This window comes from Pteropus vampyrus, unplaced genomic scaffold, assembly GCF_000151845.1.
Source record: "Pteropus vampyrus isolate Shadow unplaced genomic scaffold, Pvam_2.0 Scaffold61, whole genome shotgun sequence".
Lineage (NCBI taxonomy): Eukaryota > Metazoa > Chordata > Mammalia > Chiroptera > Pteropodidae > Pteropus > Pteropus vampyrus.
Window position 1 is genome coordinate 6801479 of NW_011888842.1, and position 364 is coordinate 6801842.

Below are 364 nucleotides of genomic sequence, written 5' to 3' on the forward strand. Positions count from 1 at the left end.
AAATGAAAATGTTAATGGATGGGCTTATAAACAGATTGAATACTATAGAAGAAAAGTTCGATGAAATAAAAGACAAATCATTCTGTGTGAAAAAGAGAGGAAATAAAAGTCCATTTACATTTAAACTAATCAGAAGCCACCTTAGCTACCCACGAGCAGAAGTTTCTACACTCTGTGATTGTAAGAGTCTCTCTAGGCGAGGGTGCTTTTGGAGTGAGGGAAAGAGGAAGAAGGGGGGAATGCAGCATCCCTCGGTTGAACAAATAAGGTTGTGAAGCATGAACAGACATAATAATATTAAGAAACCTGTTTTAAAGCCCCACTACTTTTAGGAAATGTTTGAGACCTCTTACAATTAAAAAGG